The 22,551-nt window shown below is 43.8% G+C and overlaps 1 protein-coding gene across 2 annotated transcripts in view; it reads right to left on the minus strand.

The window, feature by feature from the left end:
• The window catches only part of cdh7a (cadherin 7a), a 177,094-nt gene that overhangs the window by 153,937 nt on the left and 606 nt on the right, over nt 1-22,551 (minus strand). The gene's annotated exons all lie outside the window — the stretch shown is intronic.

The raw sequence follows: 22,551 nt of genomic DNA on the forward strand, positions 1-22,551 counted from the left end.
TCACTTCAAACAGTGATCCAACATTTTCCACCCCAGTTAAATCACTGGAAGGTTCCAGGTTCTGGAATGGCGAACAGTCTTCCACTTGCGTTATTTTGGAATGACATCAAACATTCACAGGACATCACTTTCAATTCTACCTTTGGCAACTTCTACTCAATCTTTTACTGTTTGGATAAAAGCATACAATTACTATTGTTAAATCAAATGCCCCTTGGCAAAAGAAAGAGTTTGGATTTCTGCAATTGCTTCCCCAAAGTGCTTCACACTCAATGAAGTACAATTGCAGCAACCAATTTGAGCACAGCCAGCTCCCACAAGTTTCAAGGGTAATCATGTCATCTGTCTTGGTGTCTACCTCTTGTGGAGTAAATATTGGCCAGAAGACTGGGGAGAAGTCCTCTACTTTTCCTCACAATAGTCCTCTGGTATCAGTTAGATCTTCCTGAGAGGAAGACAGGGCCAATGGTTAATATATCATATGAACATGCAAACATACAAATTCGGATTACTAGGCATCGCAAACAATTTAATACGTTTGTGACTGATCTAATTGTAAACTCAATCCCAAAGACAAACAATCAACTAAGAGAAAAAAATTTGCCTCGACTTTATCTTAAGTGAGTAACCCCTTATTTTTACACCTAACTCTAGTTCTAGGTTCTGACATGAGAGGAAATATCCTCTCCCTATCAAGACACTACGAACCTTTGTCTAATTTAATTTTTCCCGCTCACTTCTAAACTCCTGCAATTAAAGGACTAAGCTTTCCACATAGGACAACCTGCCTATTCCAAGTATTAGCCGAATAAGCCATTTCCGAAATGCTTCTAACGCTTTTTCCCAGGGTAAAAATGGCTAACATGAGGGGGATAATTTTAAGGTGATTGGAGGAAGGTATAAGGGGGATGTCAGGGGTAAGTTTTTTACACAGAGAGTGGTGGGTGCGTGGAATGTACTGCCAGCAGAGGTTGTGGGGGCAGATACATTAGGGACATGTAAGAGACTCTTAGATAGCCACATGAATGATGGGGAAATGGGAGAGAAGGGTTAACATTTGGGAAGGAAGGGTTAGATAGATCTTAGAGCAGGATAAATTGTCAGCACAACATTGTGGGCTGAAAGGCCTGTACTGCACTGTAGTGTTCCATGTTCTATCGGTTGAGTGAATGATAGGGTGAATGCACGGATTCTTTTTCCCAGGGAAAGGGAACCTAAAACTAGAAGGCATAGGTTTAAGGTGAGAGGGGACAGATTTAAAAGATACCTGAGGGGCAACCTCTTCACGCAGAGTGTGGTGCATATGTGGAATGAGCTGCCAAAGGAAATGGTTGAGGCAAGTACATTAACAACACTTAAGAGACACTTGGACAGGTACATGGATAGGAAAGGTTCAGAGGGATATGGGCCAATCTCGGGCAAGTGGGACTAGCTTAGGTGGACATCTTGGCCAGCACGGATGAGTTGGGTCAAAAGGCCTGTTTCCATGCTGCATTCCTCTATGACCCCAGGAGACCAATGCCGGACACTGACCCTGACTTAAAAGTAAGGGCAGGTAAGCAGTTGAGATGTTTTGATTTCTTTCACTTAGAACATAGAACATAGAACACTACAGCACAGTACAGGTCCTTCGGCCCACAAAGTTGTACCAACATTTTATCCTGCTCTAAGATCTCTCTAACCCTTCCCTCCCACAGAGCTCCCCATTTCTCTATCATTCATGTATCCATCTAAGACTCTCAAAAATGTCCCTAATGTATCTGCCCCCACAACCTCTTGCCGGCAGTGCGTTCCACACACCCACCACACTCTGTGTAAAAAACTTACCCCTGACATCCCCCTTATACCTTCCTCCAATGACCTTAAAATCATGTCCCCTCGAGTTAGCCATTGTCACCCTGGGAAAAAGTCTCTGACTGTCCACTCGATCTATGCCTCTTATCATCTTGTATACCTCTATCAAGTCACATTTCATCCTCCTGTGCTCCAAAGAGAAAAGCCCCAGCTCACTCAACCTATCATCATAAGACATGCTCTCCAATGCAGGCAACAACTTAATCTTAACATTTCAGGAAGTTCATATGTTTCTTATTAAAATTATTATTTTTCATTTCTTTTGAATTGCCTAAGACCGTTTGAGCTGATTTAAGCTGATTTATCTGTGACAGCAACAAGCCGTCAAAAGACTAGGGGGGCATCCAGAAGAAGGGACCTCAGGATCCACCACCGGAGGCTAAATGACTGCTCAGTACCCACTCACTATGCGACACAACCCTTGGGGATACAGAATCAGCTCAGCAGACCCTCTTGTAGAGTCACAGAATTGTACAACACTGATTAGTATTGGTATTGGTTTACTATTGTTACATGTACTAAGGTACAGTGAAAAACTTTGTTTGACAAGCTATCCACATCGATCATTTCAAAACAAAAGTACTTTGAGGTAATACAAGGGAAAAGCAATAATAGAATGCAGAATGTAGTGTTACAGTTACAGAGAAAGTGTAGTGCAGGCAGAAAATAAGGTGTAAGGGCTACAACAAGGTAGATTGTGAGGTCAAGAGCTCACGTTTAACATACAACAGGTCTGTTCAAGGGTCTTACAACAGTGGGATAGAAGCTGTCCTTGAGCCTGGTGGTGCGTGTTCTCAAACTTTTGCATCTACTGCCCAATGGAAGAGAGAATGTCTGGGGTGGGTCGAGTCTTTGATTATGTTGGCTGCTCTCCCAAGGCAGTGGGAAGTGTAGACAGAGTCCATGGAGAGGAGGCTGACTTTCGTGATAGACTGGGCTGCATCCACAACTCTCTGCAATTTCTTGCAGTCCCGGGCAGAGCAGTTGCCATACCAAGCCGTGATGCATCCAGATAGGATGCTTTCTATGGTGCATCTATAAAAATTGGTGACGGTCAACAGGGACAAGCTGAGTCTCCGAGAAAACGGCCCTTCAGCCCACCATGTCTATGCCGACCTTTTTGCCAAACTACACTACTCCCATTTTTCCATATTAGGATCATATCATTCTCTGCAAGCCAACAAGTCAAGTCCAGTTTATCATCATGTGCACAACTATGGTGAGGTACAGGTACAATGAAAAACTCACCAGCAACAACATCACAGGCACGAAGGTAGAGACAACACACAGAATAGAAATTATCCATAAAATGATATCATAACAGTGAAAAGTGACTGTCCAAAAGCAAGACCTTCGTGCAAAAAAAAACAAAGACACAATGGAAGACAAGTTCATGGTAATGCAAAGTCAAAGTCTAGTTTATTATCATATGCACAGGTCCATGTACACACAGGAGCAATGAAAAACTTACTTGCAGCAGCATCACAGGCACACAGCATCAGATACACAACATTCACAAGAAAAAGATGAATTAAACATAAATTCTGAAAAATTATACGAGAGAATACAATTAGAACAAAAAAGAGTCCACTGTACTGCAAAATGGTAAAGTAGTCATAATGTTGCTCTATTGAGGTAGTGATCAGGGTTGTGCAGATTGGTTCAACAACTGAATGGTTGAAGGGAAGAGTCTGAAAGCAAGAGGTGGTCCGTAGGCACTCCATTACTGAGGTAGGGTTAAGGTTGTGCCTTGTCTCTTTAAGCATCTGTCTAAATGCCTCTGAAGCATAGTAATTGCAACTGTTTCCGGATCAGAGTATTGTGGGTGGGCAGACAATGAGTTTGGGCAACAGGCTGAGCTGATCCAGTGGAATTTGACCCAATGTGTTGAATCTGGAGAAATGAATCCCTCATGTCTAATCTACTCTCTTGTCAAGTTCTTGCTCACTTCCTCTGGCTCATTACAGTTCTGAGAATGCCTGGCACCCTCCCTGTCTATCACCACATTTCAGCAGAGGTTTGGGGAAAATCCCATTGAGTTGGTTCAAGCAAACAATTTTAGCCTTTGCTTCTCTGGGACACTGCTCTACCACAAGGGAACCTTCAAAGAAATTCCAGGCACATTTCTTCAGATGCATAGTGACCAGCACCAGGCACTGTGGTTGTTAATCACAGGTTCATCGAGGGAACAAGAGATTAGATGACGAGAGATACCTGGCTTTGGGAAAAATAGCAGACAAGCTTCTCCAGAATCTGACTTGCAATCTTAGCTCTGCTGAGGATGAATTTTCAAGGAATCTATCATTCTTGCAGCCACCTTCTTGACTCTCCAGCTTAATTTCAATTGAATTTGGTATGTTAAACATTTCTAATTAAGTCTTTAAAGGTTTTTTGGAATAAATGAAGTACGTTATTAGAAACTTGGCACGGGGTTGAATCTTCTGGAGAAATAGTGGTATGTTAATGATGCCAAGTACTATTAACTCTCAAATCAGATGGCAAATTCAGGGGATTAAGAGATAGCCATGAGCTGTAAATCTCCACAATTTGTGCTCGATTTACATCACTCTGCTTCTTGCTTTTGCTTTTACTCTTTAACCAATCTCCCCAAAGCCCCCACCTGAAATTTGGAAAAACTTGCTGGATTTGTACATCAATTGTCCATAAAATTCACCTGGAATCTAATGCCATCTCATGTGATAATTGTTAATGCGATGAGACTAAATCTTTCTGGCCCAGAAAATGAACAATTTAAACAGTTCATTCTCACCCCTGCATGTCGTAACTTGTTGTTTGAGATTTTTTTTTTCAAATTGTACATTTTAGTTCATATTTTTCTTTCCGCCTCTCTTTTGAACCCACAATTCCTTCCCTCCTTGTATTTAAAACAATTTGGCTTTCAATAATTTCCCACCATCCCAGCTCTCCATTCTCACTGGTTAAGGCCTCAGCTCACTGATCCTGTCATTCACTGGGTGGGCCCTTCCTGACACTATCACCTCTCACTTCCTGACACAAAGGTAAATTCGAAACAGAAAAGATGCAGAAATAAAAGTTTAATTAACGGGGCATGCTGTGAAATGCCACATTCAAGCGAGATCTGGCCAGTTAACGTTATTTTGATGTTTTTTTTCTCCAGGCATAAAACTGTCTTGCCTTTGATGTTTCTGTGTACAGTGCCAGTGGAAGAATGCCATGTATTTTTTGATTTAGTTAGCTACCCCTGTCTTGCTTGGGAATATTCATTTACTCCTTCACAAAGCTACAGTGAACATTCCCCATCCTTCCAAAGGTTGCCTTCTTTACCCTTGGTACGGTTGCTTTCTCGTAATGGTGTTCCTCAATCTGTTTAGCCGCAGTACTTCTTTAACACTATTTAGCAGTGTTTTTATGCGCACAATCAAAAATAGTTGAAGGAGCATGTCACCTCACAACCTCCCCTCCTCCTGCCCCCTGACTGAAAGAGTCTGTGGTTCCCACTTTAACCTCAGCAGCCACCTCAGAACCCACAACAATAAAGCAGATGGAAGTCATCGCCAATCCCAAAGGTCTACCTGGGAAGAAGAACTACATGTTGTCGTTTTTCTTTAGATGACTTTAAAAATGCAACAAAACATTTGGATTTATTTTTTAGAGCAATGAAATTGAAAAGCAGAGAAGTTACGTTCAACTAATAATTTAAGATATCTTTATTAGTCATATGTACATCAAAACACACAGTGAAATGCATCTTTTGCATAGAGTGTTCTGGGGGCAGCCCGCAAGTGTCACCACACTTCCGGCGCCAACATAGCACGCCCACAACTTCCTAATCCGTACGCCTTTTGGAATGTGGGAGGAAACCGGAGCATCTGGAGGAAACCCACAAAGACACAGGGAGAACGTACAAACTCCTTACAGACAGTGGCTGGAGTTGAACCCAGGTCGCTGGCGCTGTAAAGCGTTACGCTAACCGCTACACCACCATGACAGCCTATATAGAACATAGGTCAGACTACACTTGGAAGTTCTGGCCGACATGTTACTAGAAGGATATGGAGACACTGACAAAGGTGATAAGAAGGTGATAAATTGGTAAAGTGGTAAATTGGTTTATTATTGTCACATGTACTGAGGTACAGTGAAAAGCTTTGTTTTGCATGTCATCCATAAAGATCACCTCATTACAACAGTGCATTGAGGTAGTACAAAGGGAAAACAATAACAGAATGCAGAATTAAGTGTTACAGATGATACCAAAACTATAGCACCTTCCTCTAGATTCAGTCATACAGCATAGAAACAGGCTCTTCAGCCCAACTCGTCGATGCTAGAAGACTGCAAGATGAAGGACGACTTTACAAATGTCTTGAACTTCACAACACAGATCTTCAATCAGGAGAACTAAATAGGTGCAGCTGGTGAAGATAATCCCTTTGTTACCTCTTGAACTGTGCACTTTGCTGCATCATTTCAGAGAGCAGTTAAGAGTGGTGGGCCTGGAGTTATGTAGAGTCTAGACTGGGTAAGGACGGCAGATGTCCTTCCCTGGACAACATCAGTGAACAAGATGGAATCCTCTGGTCAAAGGGAGAAGACAATGTTTACAATTGTCTGATGGACTAGTCCAAGGGCCACAAGTACACAGTAGTCATTGATAAATCCAACAGGAAATTCATGACCTTCCACTTAAGAATGTTGGCACAAAAACAGGCCATTCAGCCCATTTTGCTGATGCAGATTGTGCGCTCACATGAGCCTCGTCCCCACCCTGTTTATTCCTTTATTTAACACTACCTTAACATAATGTTGGAGTATGTGATTGGTAACAGCATAAGGAGGTAGCTCCAGTAGCTGTCTCCAACCTTCACCCTCGCCCCCCTCCCCCCCACCCACCTCGCTCCATCTGCTTCTCTCATCCACCTGCCACTGCCTCCTAATTCCACCTTCCCTCTCCTCTCCCCGACCTAGCACAACCTGCCCATCACCTTACACCCCTCTTCAGTCCACCAGTCACCTCGGACTCCTGTCTCACCCCTCTCCCTCCTCCTCTTTATACCGGCCGTCTCCCCCTCTCCACTCTCAGTCCTGATACAGGGTTTTGACCCGAAACGTCGACACTGCCTTTCCTCCCACAGATGCTGCTCAGCCCACTGAGTTCCTCCAGCAGATTGATTGTCACTCTAGCATTAGGAAGTATACCTTTTACTTCTTGAATTTCCAGAAAGTAATGGAAATATGGAGCTCAATATCACAAGTTGTGGTTGAAGTAAAAATGTAGATGTGCCTAAGGAAAACCTAGTCAGAGCACAAGGGAGACAGGGTGAAATAAAAAGGCAGGGAGGAAGCCCATGTGGTTACACAACCGATCCTAGATAAGATGGACCAAATGGCCTACATTTTATGTATGCCTTAAATTATTGATATTATAGGCAAGCTCCACTTCCTGGAAGAGTGCAGTAAAAATGTCATTATCCCAATCACCAATCACTAAAGTAGTCATCAGAGTTCTGTGAATGTGATGGACGGAGATAGGAAGAGAAAATTCTTTTAACCCTAAACATGCCAAAGAAATACCTGGTTTTAATGTAACGTTAGAATGTGATCGGTAACAGTATTAAGAAGTGTATCCTTTCAAATCCCCCCTGAGCAGAGTATGACTTAGACATTTTATCTTTAAATCAAAAATTAATGTTGATGTATGCAATAGCTTATGTATAAAGCCTTAATTATCTTTTATTTAAAATGTCATCCTTCCCCTTGGAAATTATTCACACAACTATAAAGGTTAATCGTGTAGATTTTTAAAAAGTGAAATAAAAATCCCAAGGTCACTGAATGCAAATCTGATAAGGAAGGTGACTAGATAATATTCATCTGTTTCTGTTATGATAAGCAGACATTACTTTACTGCAGTCTCATTAGAGGTTAGCCTGTGACAGTGCCTCAGGAAATAACACTCAGGGACCACCTATTGTGACAAGGCACCACTGTGTTTGAAGGAAGGTAGATTGAAGATTCCTCTTGCATTAGAGTTTTTTTCCTCAGTGCAGTTTTCTCTTTGTACCTTCAAACCTTGGTAGATGTTAACTCATTAAACACTAGAACTCCTCTACCACCCCTTCAAGGTTTGTTGAACAGGGATCAGAACCAAAACTACAAATGCCGGGAATCTATAAAACAGGATAACTCTGGAAATACAAAGCCACCGTCTAAAAGGGACAAACCCAGGCGAAATCTTGTTTTGTTTTCAGACCCTGTACTTTTGCAGTATTTTATGTTCCTCTCTGCGCTGACTGTGCAAAGAGCCAACGAGACCTCGATGGGTCAAATGGCCTTTTTCCGTGCTGCATGATATTCCCCCACCTCTGAGTCAGAGGATTTCAGATTGAGGTTCCAGTCGACAGTGGGAAAAAAAATTCCTCAAACTGGTTCCTGGGATGGCAGATCTGTCGCATGAGAAAAGATTGACGAGGGTGGATTTCTAGAATTGAGTTGAATTGAATTGGTTTATTATTGTCGCATGTATCAAGGTACAGTGAAAAACTTGTTTTGCATGCCATCCAGACAGATCATTTCATTACAACAGTGCATTGAGGTAGTACAAGGGAAAACAATAACAGAAGGCAGAATAAAGTGTTACAGTTACAGAGAAAGTGCAGTGCAGGCAGACAATAAGGTGCAAGGCCACAACGAGGTAGGTCAAGAGTCCATCTTATCATACAAGGATAAGATAAGATGGACTTATCCTACTCTTGTATGGTAAGTCTATAACAGTAGGATAGAAGCTGTCCTTGAGCCTGGTGGTACGTGCTTTCAGGCTTTTGTATCTTCTGCCCGATGGGAGGGGGGAGAAGGGTGAATGTCCAGGGTGGTAGAAGTGTGGACAGAGTTCATGGAGGAGAGGTTGTTTGTCATGATGTGCTGAGTTGGGTCCACACCTCTGCAGTTTCTTGTGGTCTCGGGCAGAGCAGTTGCCACGCCAAACCTGACCATTGCCAGAAATACTATTGTCTAGAGGATCCTACCCTGGGCACCCAACGCAGCAGAGGAAAACAGCTGCTAAGACATGGTACATGCATTTCAACGTTCCAAAGGTGTACAGGTTAGGAAGTTATTGGCATGTAATGTTGGCGCCGGAAACGTGGCGACACTTGCGGGCTGCCCCCCAGAACACTACGCAAAAAGATGCATTTCACGGTGTGTTTCAATGTACATGTGACTAATAAAGATCTTAATTTATCTTATCTACATATTGAGTCAAACCCAACCCTAGTACTTACAATACTTCTTACACTCAAACCAACCAATGCAAACCAGACAGTCTTGGTTGGGTCTCATTGAGCTCAACTCAAGAAACTTGGTTCTAATGCTGTTCTGATACTAATGTTCTAATTCGAATGTTGTTTCATGGATGAGGCATTGAGTCCCTTCTGCTTTCTGGAGCAGGTGTTTGGAGAGGCTGGGTCTGTTTTCCCTGGAGAGTTAAGAGGGAACATGATTGAGGTATGTAAAATAATGAGATATATGAACTTTTCCCAGTATCAGATAAAACCAGAGGACACAGATTTAAGGTGAGGGGGAAGAGGGGATCTGAGGGGAACCTTTTTCACCCAGTGAGTGGTGAGTACCTGGGATGCGCTGCCAGAGAGTGTGGTGAAAGCAGAGTTACCGACAGCATTTAAGAAGTGTCCAGATAGGCTCTCTGAATTGTCCAGGCATAGAAGACTATGGGCTAAGAGCTGGGAAATGGGATTAATATGGATGGGTGCCCATAGATCAGCATGGACATGTTGGACCAAATGGCCTGCTTTTCCTGCTGTAGAATTCAAAAATAAGAAAGGTGCAATCACTCTGATGGGATTATACTAGAGATTCCCCAATAGCCACCAGGACATTGAGGAACAGATATGCAGGCAGATCAGGGAAAGGTATAAAACTAATAGGGTTGCCGTCATGGGGGACTTCAATTTCCCTAATATAAACTGGGGTCTCCTTAGCATAAGAGGTTTAAATGGGGCAAAATTTGTTAGGTCCATCCAGGAGGGGTTCTTAAATCAATATGTAGATAGTTCAATGAGAAGAGGGGCCATACTGGACCTGGTGTTGGGGAACGAGCCTGGCCAGGTGACCGACCTTTCAGTGGGAGAACGGTGAGGGAACAGTGACCACAACTCCTTAAGTTTTAAGATAGCTATAGATAAGGATAAGTATGGACCTTACGGGAGAGTGTTAAATTGGAGCAGGGCAAATTATGGGACCATTAGGCAGGAACCAAGGAGAATTAATTGGGAACAGCTGTTTTTGGGCAAGTCCACATCTGACATGTGGAGGGTGTTTGAAGGCCAACTGCACAGAGTACAGGACAGGTATGTTCCAGTAAGAAGGAAGGACAAGGATGGCAAGGTAAAAGAACCTTGGATGTCAAGAGAGGTGGTGAACTTAGTCAAGAAGAAAAAGGAAAAGTAGGTAAAGCTTAGGAAGCTCGGATCAAACAGAGCACTTGAGGATTATAAAGAAGCCAGAAAAGAACTCAAGAAGGGAATTAGGAAAGCCAGGAGGGGCCATGAAAAGTCCTTGGCAAATACGATTAAAGAGGATCCCAAGGTATTCTATATATACATCGAGAGCAAGAGGATAACTCGGGAGAGGGTCGGACCACTCAAGGATGAAGGAGGGAACATGCGCTTGGAAGCGGAGGATGTGGGTGAGGTCCTTAATGAGTACTTTGCATCAGTATTTACCAAGGAGGATAGGGAGATCAGTGCGGAGCATGCTGATATGCTAATATGCATTTTGAGATAAAGGAGGAGGTAGTGTTGGGTCTCTTAAAGAGCTTTAAGGTGGATGTCCCCAGGGCCTGATGGGATATACCCCAGGTTATTGAGAGAGGCAAGAGGTGAAATTGCTGGGGCCTTGACCAAGATCTTCGTGTCCTCTCTAGCCACAGGCGAGGTCCCGGAGGACTGGGGAATAATGTTGTTCCATTATTCAAGAAAGGAAACGGATAATCCTGGTCACTCACATCAGTGGTAGGGAAATTACTGGAGAGGATCCTTAGGGACAGGATTTATGAGCATTTGGAAAACCATAGCCTAATTAGGGACAGTCAGCATGGCTTTGTGCAGGACAAGTCAGGCCTTGCTAACTTGATTGAGTTTTTTGACGAGGTGACGAGGGTGATTGATGAAGGTAAAGCTGTGGATGTGTTGTCTACATGGATTTTAGTAAGGTGTTTGACAAGGTCCCTCATTGGAGGCTCACCCAGAAAATTAAGATGCATGGGATCCAGAGTGAATTGGACATTTGGATTCAGAACTGGCTTGCCCGTAGAAGACAGAGGGTAGTGGTCGATGGGACTTATTCTAGCCGGAGGTCTGTGACTAGTGGTGTTCCTTGGGGATCTGTAGTGGGACCCCTGCTGCTTGTGATGTACATAAATGATCTGGATGAAAATGTAGATGGGTGGGTTAGTAAGTTTGCAGATGATACGAAGATTGGTGGTGTTGTGGATAGTGTAGAAGACTGGCAGAGGATACAACAGGATAAAGATCAGTTGCAGATATGGGCGGAGAAATGGCAGATGGAGTTTAACCCAGCCAAGTGTGAAATGTTGCACCTTGGGAGATCAAATGTAAAGAGACAGTACACTGTTAATGGCAAGACCTTTAAGTGTTGATGAGCAGGGGGATCTTGGGGTCCAAGTTCACAGCTCCCTGAAAGTGGCTACACAGGTTGATAGGGGGGTAAAGAAGGAGTATGGCATGCTTGCCTTCATTAGCCAAGGCATTGAGTTCAAGAGTCAGGAAGTTAAGCTGCAGCTTTATAAAACTTTAGTTAAGCCACATCAGGAGTATTGCATTCAGTTCTCGTCATCCCATTATAGGAAGGATGTCAAGGCTTTGGAGAGGGTGCAGAAGAGATCTACCGGTATGCTGCCTGCATTAGAGGGCATGCGTTATGAGGAGAGGTTGGACAAACTTGGGTTGTTCTCTCTGGAGCGGCGGAGGCTGAGGGAAGATCTGATCAAGGCTTATAAGATTATGAGAGGCATAAATAGAGCAGACAGCCAGTATCTTTTCCCCAGGGTTGAAATATCTAATACCAGAGGGCATGCATTTAAGGTGATGGGGGTAAGTTCAAAGGAGATGTACAAGGCAAGTTTTTTTACACAAAGAGTGGTGGGTGCCTGGAATGTGCTGCCTGGGGTGGTGCTGGAGGCAAATATGATAGGGGTCTTCAAGAAGCTCTTAGACAGGCACATGAATGCGAGGGAAATGGTAGGATATGGACATTGTGTAGGCAGAAGGGATTCATTTAGTTGGGCATTTTATTACTAATATAATTGGATCGGCACAACATTGTGGGCCGAAGGGCCTGTTCTTGTGCTGTACTGTTCTATGTTCTATGTTCTATTTCAGCTGGGAATTCTCCCTAGAATTTTGACTAATATTTAAAACAAAGCCAACTTCCTGGGATAAAATGATTACTGAAGTCTCCTTATTGGTTAATTAGAGAAAACAAAGAGTAAAATATCCAGCTGCAGAAAGCATCATCCATATTTATATTTAGATTGTTCTTGAAACCCTTTGATTATTTCTCGGTTCTGCATTATCTCTTGCTGTTTCTGGGAGCTTGCTGTGCCAAAGTTGTCTAATATATTTCCTACATTTCCCACATCCAACACCGACTAGCTTCATAACGTACTTCTTCAGCTGGGAACCATTTGGGATGTACTGAAAGGTAGTTCAGGAATTTAAGCCTTTTCCTTTCGGTCAGAGAGAGAGTCATACGATTAGCGGACTGCCGTCCTCTTACACTACAGATTATGACAAGATATGAATGGGTTTCAGAAGGCAAAAGGCTAACAAAGATCTCTGTTTGATGAATTACAAAGCTGAGTAGTTGAACCTTCAGTGTGAAAGGATTCATCACTTTCCCTGAAGAATACACTACAGTAGACAGAAGCTAAACCCAGATACATCTGACAATTAAAATACCAACTTAAGAAACGTGCTTAAATTGAATTTATTTTCCATGAACAAAGAATTGAGGAATGGAATAAAAGCTAAGTCTATCATTGAGGGAATGTCAAAAATTGTTGAACTGCCACAAAATGGGAAGACAGTTCTAAGTGTCTATTAAACCCACAATGTCATCAAAAAATAATTATCCCAGGGGGAATACCAATCTGAAAAAATTATTTGCATTCTCTTTTACATGTGATTATGTGGTATATTATAACAATATTTTCAATTTATTCTTGGCATTTGGAATATACTGTGGCTGCCAATAACTGCATGTCACAGTGCTCACAGTACACTCAGTAGAGAGAGGGGGAGCCCTGAACATGCTTCAGCCTTGTTACTGTAAGAAACTCAGTTGCCTTCACTTGAGTGAAAGCACTTGTGTTTATTTGCCTGACTTAGCGCTGGGTTTAAAAGACTAGAATTCGGTTGTCTTGCTGTGCCTGGTCACATTTCACTCCCCACACTGGCAACTGCTGCGGCTAGGTCAGGACAGAAGGCATCAGCAGAGTACAGCCACACTGGCTCGAGTCAGTGTGATCAAACACAATTAACTCCCCCTGCCAGATGACACAGCAGCAGTCGGGCTGCAGACTCCAGCCACTAACTGCCCTGAGTATTTGCTTGAGAGCATTTTAAATGGACAAAACATACTGGAGTGAGCTTCTGAGGTTCACAGACACAGACACACACAGACACAGACACACACACACACACACGCGCGCACGCGCGCGCACATACACACACACACACGGAAACTCACACACACTCACACACGCAAACACACACTCACACACACATGCAAACACACATACACACGCAAGCACACACACACAAACATACACACACAGAAACTCACACACACGCAAACACACACACTCACACACGCACACACATATTCACACACTCTCTCAAACACACACACGAACAAAACACACACACAAACGCACGCACTCACACACACGCAAACACACACACAGACGCAAACACACACACACAGATGCAAACGCACATGCAAACACACACTCGCGCACACACACATATTCACACACACTCTCTCAAACAAACACACACACACACATACACACACACACACATACACACATGAAATAAAAGGGTAAAATAGTCCCAGACATAAGGCTATGTAAACGGAACAAGATTACATTAGCTCTGATCGCCCCAGAAAAATAGGCTCAGAAAGATAAATTGGTATCACATCAGAGCCAGGTGCAGATTAATACCAACACACTCAGTGAAGCAACTGCTACATCACTGCTGGATATAGTGTGACATTGTTATTTAATTTTATAAGTTTCTAGTTAAGTTTGTTTTTAGCTAAGGTATCTATGGAGAGGAGGCTTTTGTTTAGTTAGATGCAACAATATGAAGTCACCTTATTGGGTAATTAGAGAAGACAAAGTACTTCCAAGAAGTGCACAATATCTGGCTGCGGAAAATATCATCCATATTTATATTCAGATTGTTTTTGAAACCCTTTTATTGTTTCTCTGCTCTGCATTAGCAACAACATGCAGTTCCAGTCACCACATTACAGGAAGGGTGTGTTTGCACTGAAGAGGGTGCAGAGGAGATGTTGCCAGGAGCAGAGAATGTTAGCTGTCAGGAAACCCCAGACAGGCTGAGGTTGTGTTCTTTGGAACGATGGGGGGGGTTGTGGGGGGAGCTGAGCGGGGACTTAAATGAGGCGTATAAACTGATGAGGGATCTGAACAAAGGCTACTTCCCTCAGCTTGGTAAGAAAGCAGAGGGCAAAGATTTAAAAGGATTAGAGAGGAGATGAGGGAAAATATTTTCAACCAGAGGAAGTATTTGGGTCCGGATCCCACTGCCTGAGAGGAGGAAGACGCAGAAACCCTTACCACACTTCAGGAGTATTTGGATGTGTACTTGAAGTACTGCGACCTGCAGAGCAATGGACCCATTATTGGAAGATGGGATTAGGCTCAGCTGCACCTTTCCACCCATGACAAGAACAATGGGCTGAATGGCCTCCTTCTGTGTCATAATTTTTCTACGCTTCCAAGCTAAGAATCCCTGTCACTACTGTTCTGGTCAGTCAGCCAGTGGCAGCAGCAAAATGCTGATTCCTCCACTGATCCCGGCCTCCAGCCCCCAGTCATTGATTGCCCCGCCATTACACCAGCTTCAAAGATGAGAACAAACCACTTCTTCCAGAGCACAGCTGTCCTCGCATCCAAAATGAATGAGCCTTGGGGGAGCGCTGGTGAAGAAGGTGTTTGGCACGCCGGCCTTCATCATCAGGGCATTGAGTGTAGGAGTTGGGACGTTAGGTTGCAGTTAACAAGACGTTGGTGAGGCCGTACTTGGAGCTTTGTGTGAAGATTTGGTCACCCTGTTATGGGAAGGGTGGCATTAAGCTGGAACGAGTGCAAAAAAGATCTACAAGAATGTTGCCAGGACTCCAGGGCCTGAATTACAGAACCATAGAACACTACAGCACAGAAAACAGGCCACTCGGCCCTTCTAGTTTGTGCTGAAATGTTATTCCACTAGTCCCATTTACCTGCACCCAGTCCATAACCTTCCAGACCTCTCCCGTCCATGTATCTATCCAGTAGGGAGAGGTTGGGCAGGAGAGGACTTCATTCCTTGGAGTGCAGGAGATTGAGGGGTGACCTTATAGAGGTGTATAAAATCATGAGGGGCATAGATAGGGTGAATGCACACAGTCCTTTTTCCCAGGGAAAGGGAATAAAAAAACTAAAGGGCATAGGTTTAAGATGAGAGGGGAAAGATTTAAAATGGACCTGAGGGGCAACTTCTTCACACAGAGGGTGGTGGGTATATGGAACAAACTTCCAGAGGAAGTGGTTGAGGCAGGTACATTAACAACATTTAAAAGATATTTGGACAGGTACATGGATAGAAAAGGTTTAGAGGAATATGGGCCAAACACAGGCAATGGGACTAGCTTAGATGGACAGCTTGGTTGGCATGGACGAGTTGGGCTGAAGGGTCTGTTTCCATACTGTTTTACTCTATGACTCCAGCATTCATAGGGGAACAGCTTGAGCTGGTGTTTAGACTCAGCTCTCAGGGATCTGATAACACGGCAACTCATGAAGCAAGTTTCCGTTATAAAACATGAGAACATTTTACACCCAAGGCTGCAGACCTTTATTACATGACGGAACAGCAGAGTACCAAAATGAGGCCATTTGGCCCCATCATACCATTTCCAGCTTTTTGAGAGGTAACCCAATCAGATCCGTTCCTTCTCACTTTCCCCACAGTCCTGTAACCCCTTCTTTTCCAAGCTTTGTGCATCCACTTTCCACCCTATTCAAGCATACACAACCGTCAAAGGGATTCCTGCCAATATACCACCTTGAATTTTCTACCAAGTCCGTTTAAAGGATGATCCAGTGAGGTAGTAGATAGAGCAGCTGCCTCACAGACTCTGTTTCAATTCTGGCCTCAGGTACTGTCTGTACAGAGTTTGCACATTCCCCCTGTGACCTTCTCGGTTTTATGCAGGTTTTCTTCTCACCTGCCAAAGACATGCAGGTACATTAACTGCCTGCTCCAAATTGCTCCTAAATTAAGGGGGTTTGGGGGGGTGGGATGGCAAGATATTTAGAAGGGAATTGATGAGCATCTGAGAAGGAGTAGGTTATAGGGAAATAAGTGGGGGAATGGAATTAATGGCAATCCTCTGATAGCCAGCGTAGGTTCAATGGGCTGAATCTCCTCAACCTATCTCATAAGCAACAATGTGAAAAATCTATGGTTACCAACCTTCTGCCTATAGAAACAGTTTCTCAGCATTTATTCTGTCAAAAATTCTTGACAATTTTGAATACCCTGATCCAGAAACCTTTAACTTTCTCTTCTACAAGGATAATAATCCCATTTATTCACAATGGAGACCAATTATAACACTAACACCAACTGTAACACTATATTCTGCATTCTGTTATGCTTTTCCCTTGTACTACCTCGATGCACTGATGTGATGAAATGATCTGTATGGGTGGCAGGCAGAACAAAGATTTTCACTGTACCTCTGTACATGTGACAATAACAAACCAATTTACCAATTCATTGCATCTGCCTCAACCACTTACTCTGGCAGCTCATTCCACATCTGTATACATGTGGCAATAATGAACCAATTACCAACTATTTCATCTTCCCAGCACCTATTCTAGCATTAGTCTTTGAATCTTCTGCCTACACTTCTCGCTGCCTCGGTAAAGCAGCCAACATAATCAAAGACCCCACCCACCCCAAACATTCTCCCTTCTCCCCCCTCCCATCGGGCAGAAGATGCAAAAGTCTGAAAGCACGTACCACCAGGGCTCAAGGACAGCTTCTGTCCTGCTGTGAGACTATTGAACAGACCTCTTGTATGATAAGATGGACTCTTGATCTCACAATCTGCATCGCCATGGCCTTGTACCTTATTGTCTGCCTGCACTGCACTTTCCCTGTAACTGTAACACTTTATTCTGCATTCTGTTATTGCTTTATCTTGAACTACCTCAATGCACTGTTGTAATGAATTGACGGTATGCAGGGCAAGTTTTTCACTGTACCTCAGTACATGTGACAATAATAAACCAATTTACCAAGTTACCATTGACCAGATCTAGATCAGGACTTTTCCCACTAATTTATCCCACAATTTATGGGAACGTAGTACATGCGATTTCCACTTCACAGGCCAGTGACAGTAGAGACCCACAGGCTTCCACCTGACTAAGGTTCCACATCAGTGGAATGGTAGACCGGAAACATCTACTCCTTTAAACCACCCCTTTCCCATGAGTAGAAGTTGCACCTTCCCTTGTTGCTTATCGCCATTCTCTCTCAAGCAGCTTGTTGTTAACTAGACACTGTGGGACTCAGCCTGAGGTTCCACTTTTGTCGCATTGAACACAATGAAATAAATTGCACAGTACAAAATATAATATTCCTCCTATGATTAGACTGCCAGAACTGCAGATGGGGTCTGTCCGACATACTGGGAAACAAAAGTAAGATTTGTACTCTCTCACTCAACTGTCACTTGTTTCCATTGCTGCAGCTACACACTGTCTTATTTTAATAATGATTTATCCAGTTCAACCCAAGTCCTCCAGCCTGATCGTTGTACTGTGATTTCTTTCAATGCACACTTTCTCCTTTAACTGCTCACTGCTAACTGATTTACCCTTTGTACATCTAATTGTATTAACAACCTGTTGGCTCTGGTTATCCAAACAACATTCCTCCTCGTTTGCTACCAACTCTTGGTAGAATCTGCAAAGTTGATTTTACCTCCTGCACTTTCGTCCAAGTGTATTTTATACGATTAAAAGCCGCTAAATTCCCAGGACTTGGGTAATCAAGTAATCCTTTCACACATTGCCTATCCGTTTCACAGCTCCATGTGATGCCTCTTTACATTTGCTATAAAACATTGGAGTGGGACCATGTTGAGATCCTACTGCAATTCCAAGACAGCATAATGGTGCAGCCAATAGAGCTGCTGCCTCACACCCCCAGTGATCTGGTTCCAATCCTGACCTCCGGTGCTGTCTGCGTGGAGTTTGCACATTCTCCCCGTGACTGCATGGATTTCGTCCGGGTGCTCCAGTTTCCTTGCACATCCCAAAAATTGTAGAAGGAAATTGCCCCCGTTATGTAGATGAGTGATAGAATCTGAGGACAGATAATGGGAATATGGGGAGAGTAAAATACGATTACTATAATCGGGAATTTGATGGTCGGCACAGACTGAGTGGGCTGAAGGGCCTGTTTCCGCACTGTATGACTTCTTGACTTCTCCATAATATTCTGCTCCAAACTGATAAAATCTAATTTCAAAGTGGGCTCATTCTTGTGAATCCGTGATGTCAGTCCTTACAGAAGATATAACTTTCCAAGTCTTCACCCATAATACAAGAGAAACACTTGGGAGATATCTTCCTGTTCAGTAATGTCCATCTGAACTCCACTCATCCCAAAGAAAATGTGCCCATTGAAGTACTTCGAGCTGCAATCATTCTTGTAGCAAAGGAGCCCCAGGAGCCAAAACCTTGCTCAGTAAGCTCCCATGAATGGCAATGTTGCAATGATTTGGAGATGGTTTTTTTGCTGACGTTGATTGAGGGGTGAACGTTGGCCAGAGATAAAAGTTCTTCCCCTCCTTTGTGACAGTAGTTTAGGAGGATTCATCGAAGAGGGGAGATGGGCTGCAGTTTAGCACCTTGTGTGCACCACATCAGAATCAGCCTAGATTTCCATAATTGTACTCTGGAATGGGACTTGAACACGTAACGTTCAAGAGTGTTACCCACTTTTTCTTCTTCTAAGGCAGTCCCTGGGATCAAGGATGACCTGCTTCCTCTCTGGTTTTGTGGTGGTTAATGAAGTTATTCTCTGGTGGGCGGTGATGGAACAGGAGTCAGAGGATTTTGAGCCTCTTCTCCCCTCTCCACTGGTCACCTCCTCCCCTGACAGAGTTCAGGATAGAGCGCCTGACTCAGGAGTCCGGTATTGGGCATGGGAGCCTCCCCAGTTAACTGAATATAACTAGGGCTCTCATGCTTGGGATGTTGATATAGGAGATTACACTGGCACCCACTCACCCACTGCTGAGATTCATGGCTCAAGCCACAAGGATATCCCATAGCCACAGATTCTAGTGAGCATATTCCTTTATAGAAAACACACAAGATCCTGGGGTTTATTAACTGAGGCACAAAGGACAATATGGATAAACCTTCATTAGAGTCACACAGCACAGAAACAGGCCCTTCAGCCCACCAAGTCCATGCTGACCATCAACAACTATTGAAACTACATTAGTCCCACTTTACTCCTTTCCACATTCTCCCCGGATTCTACCACTCATCTACACACAAGGGGCAACTTACAGCGGCCAATTAACCTACCAACCTGCACATCTTTGGGATGTGGGAGGAAACCAGAGCACCCGGAGGAAACCCACATGGTCACCGGGAGAACATGCAAACTCCACAGAGGCAGGATTGAACCCGGGTCACTGGAGCTGTGAGGCTGTGGCTCTGTTAGTTGGACCACTGTGCCACTCTTTAATTACCAGTTAGGTTTCAGCTGGATTCTTGACCTCGTTATGGCCTTGCACCTTATTGTCTGCCTGCACTGCACTGCACTTTCTCTGTAACTGTAACACTTTATTCAGCATTCTGTTATTGTTTTCCCTTGTACTACCTCAATGCACTGTTGTAATGGAATGATCTGTACAGATGGCATGCAAAACAAAGTTTTTCACTGTACCTTGGTACATGGAACGTAGAACATTATGGCATAGTACAGGCCCTTCAGCCCACGATGTTGTGCTGACATTTTATCCTGCTCTAATATCTATCTAACCCTTCCCTCCCACACAACCCTCCATTTCTCTATCATTCATGTGTCTATCTAATAGTCTCTTAAATGTCCCTAACGTATCTGCCCCCACAACCTCTGCCGGCAGTGCGTTCCACGCACCCACCACTCTCTGTGTAAAAAACCTACCTCTGACATCCCCCTTATACCTTCCTCCAATCACCTTAAAATTATGTCCCCTCATGTTAGCCATTTTTGCCCTCAAGTGACGATAATAAATCAACTTACCAGCTAAAGTATTTTGTCCAATTCTAGGCACCACAAGGATAAATACTAAGGAGAAGGCGCAGAAGAGACTTTATTGAAAGGATGAGGAGCCTCAGTTAAGTGGAAAGAGTGGTGAAGCTTGGACTGTTCTCTTTATCACAGAGCAGGTTAAAAGGAAATTTAAATGAAATGTCCAATGTCATTAAGGGCTCTGATGGAAAAAAACTAGGGGGAAATTATTTTCACTGGTTGGAGGGATGGTAACCAGGTTAATCAACCGAAAAAATAGAGTGGGAAATGTTCATTTGTTTTTGTGCACTCAACGTGTTTTAGCGGTCTGGAAGCACAGCTTAAAGAGGTGAGGGAGGCGTTAGGGAGTGGATGCACTCGGCTCATTCAAGCAATCAGCATAGGCAGGGTGATCAAACAGTCGTCTTCTGTACGACTCCATACATCTCCTTTCCACAAACAGCACTCCACTTATACTAATACACTGCACAGGACTGTGTAGAATATACAGCACAGAAACAGGCCATTCAGCCCAAGCAGTCCATGCTGGTGTTTATGTTCCACATGAGGCTCCTCCCATCTTTCCTCTGTCATTCTGTCAGCCCATCCCTCTGTTCCCTTCTCCCTTGTATGCATGCCCAGCTTCCCCTTTACAGCATTGCGCACGACTTGCTCCCCTTTCAGACGTAGTAGCAGCTTCCAAACTCCCCGTGGATTTCTCAATAACTGTCTTATATCAACAGCCTCTGTTTATGTTCTTCCCCACAAGTGAAGAGATTCTCTGCATCCTCTTCCATCAGGAATTCTTCATTATTTTAAAGACCCTCATTACATCACCCCCCTCAAGTCTTCCTTCCTCAAAGGAGAGACCCTTTGCTGACATGTACATCCTCATACTCAGCTGGTTGCAATACCAGAGAGTTAGCTGTGCACACCAGGCAGAAGCTAACACTTCTCGTAAACATCCTTCTCTGGAGAATGGAAAATATGCCCACTGCCTGATACATCAGACAGTACATTCCACTTGCAATAACTGATGTTAGTTTGTGTCCCGTGGAGGCTGATTTTCACCATCCATACTTTCAACAACAGGCTGCGCCCAAGCAACATGAGGTCCATCATCCATTGTGTGAGGAATCTACCCTAAAAATAACTATCACAGGGGCACCATGCAGACCGTGCCCAGATGACCTGCTCTATAGTCTATGCAGCATGCAACTACACTGATATCCTTCCCCGCACATCGCAAACATGGAATCAGATCAACACAGAACAACACAAGTGGCTACTCTGTAAACCAGCCGAACTGCATCTGACTAACTATCATACACCATATGAATTACCACCTCGGCCGTGAAATAGTTTGTGTACATGATGTGCCTGTACAGTAATTAGTTATGACCTTAAACCCAATGCCTGTATGAATCAGAATCAATCTGGGATCTCAAAGGGGAATTTGATAGGCACTGGAGGGGAAATAATCCACCGGGTTGCAGGGAATGGAATTAATGAGATTGCTGGCCCAAGAGCTAGAATGCAATGAATGGCCTCCTTCTGTGCTCTAACATTGTTATAAGCCAGGATCTTTTGCAGATCTCACACACTCATGTAGGTACCTGAGTCGAGTTTTCTTGAGGTATTACAAGCAGAGCAACCTGTACCTTTGCGGTTTGTAAAAAATATACATTTGCAATTAGAGGGTGCAAGAGGTGTTCCTATAGCCCAGTCCGGGGCTTTCTTTTAATGCCCCGATATCATTAGACTCTGCAAAGCACAGGCGGGCTCCAAACTCTCTGGGAGTAATAATGAATCGAATTATGTTGGTTAAAAGAAAAATCAGAAAATGATCGCAGCATGAAGCTGCGTGTGGTTACTGAGTTATTTCTCGCAGGCTGCGGAGTGGATGAACCCTTTCCAACGCATGATCCAAAGCAGTCACACACACACACACACACACCGAGCCACATCTAAAACGAGTTCCCTGCCACATCTTTATCCAACTCGGACACTCAGAGGTGCAACTACATTCGATGTATTGCTCCCAGACTTATCTCAACACTCAACCACGGGGCATGAT

The sequence above is a fragment of the Pristis pectinata genome, chromosome 9 (assembly GCF_009764475.1).
Source record: "Pristis pectinata isolate sPriPec2 chromosome 9, sPriPec2.1.pri, whole genome shotgun sequence".
NCBI lineage: Eukaryota > Metazoa > Chordata > Chondrichthyes > Rhinopristiformes > Pristidae > Pristis > Pristis pectinata.